Source organism: Lipotes vexillifer, unplaced genomic scaffold, assembly GCF_000442215.2.
Source record: "Lipotes vexillifer unplaced genomic scaffold, Lipotes_vexillifer_v1.1 scaffold802, whole genome shotgun sequence".
NCBI lineage: Eukaryota > Metazoa > Chordata > Mammalia > Artiodactyla > Lipotidae > Lipotes > Lipotes vexillifer.
Genome location: NW_006790237.1, coordinates 529,214 through 530,597, shown reverse-complemented (window position 1 = coordinate 530,597; position 1,384 = coordinate 529,214).

Below are 1,384 nucleotides of genomic sequence, written 5' to 3'. Positions count from 1 at the left end.
AAAGAGAAACACAGAGAAAGAAACAGACAGAGACAGGAATAGAATGACAACAGAAGAGACAGAGGGAGAGGCACAGAGGGAGAGAGAAAAAGGCCGCCGGGCAGGATGGCTCTTCCTCGACTGGGTCCCACCTCCAGCCCCTGCTCTGCCCCAAATCTCTCTCTCTTGTCTAGGTAAGTCCCTTTTGAGATCTCTCAGTCTCAGTGTCTTTATTACACACTTCCTCCTGTGAAGGAAGGGACAGTGTCCATCTTGTCCCCTGTGTGTCCCCTACAGCCCTCGGAAGCTGGGCTCGGCACATAGCAGGTGCTCAGGAAATACGCAGTAAGAATGCAGTCCCTGTCTGGCCCCATTTCTTTTTTTTTTTCTCCCTCCTCTCAGTGAGTCTCTGCCAGCATCTCCCTGCCTCATTCATTTTCCTATATCCCCCCCCTTGTTTGTTTTTTTTTTGGTCTCCATTTCCCAGCACCTAGTAGGTTAAAAAAAATGAATATGAGAAGCACAGACCTTCACAATCAAACCTCTTCAATTCTGGACTGGCAGCGGGTGCCCCTGAATGTTCCTTCGAAATTTGTTTACAGCAGACAGAAAGACCAGGTAAAAGGAAATGCAGAATGTTCTAGAACAATGTCTCTCAGTCTTCCTGGTTGCTTCTCCCCTCCCCACCCAGGAAGGCGGATTGGCCACTGCTGAGGAGCCTCACTGGCCTCCAGAACTCGACCCCATGACCTTGGCCGAGGCTTCTGGGAGAATAGGAAGAGGTGGGGAGAGCCTCACAGGGTGAAACCCAGTGTCTGGGAGTAGGGGCCAGGCTGCGAGGTTTTGAAAGATTTAGGTTTGGAGAGAAGCTCCGTGGGGTGTGGCAAGAGTCTCTGATTAGCTGTGTGAGCTTGACCAAGGGCCTCTCAGTGTCGTCATCCAAAAAGTGGGGATAATAATAACAGCACCCCTCTGCAGGGCTGTGGAGTGAATGCTGCACCACACGGGCTGTTCCTTTCATCTGGAGCAGGGTTAATACCCCAAACTCACATTTATGTCGGGCTCGAACCAAACGTTCTGTCTGCTGTCCTCGTACTCCCCTTCCTCCTAGTTCAGTTATCTTGCTGAATTTTAACAACAATCTCGCGATCATAAACACACCAATTTAAAAGCCAAGGAAACCGGGGCTCAGAGACCGGTCAGAGAGCCGGGTGAGTGGCAGGCTTGGGGAAAGGCCAGGGCTGCGGGGGAGGTGACCTGGAAGTCAGCACCCCCTGACGTCGTCCGGGTCATTGGAGGTGAGCTCTTGGGGAAAACCGACAGCTGCGGTCAGAATCTAAGGCTGCACAGCTTCTGGCAAAGGGGAGGAGTCTGCCTTTCCCTTCAGTCCTCTGAGGTCAGGAAG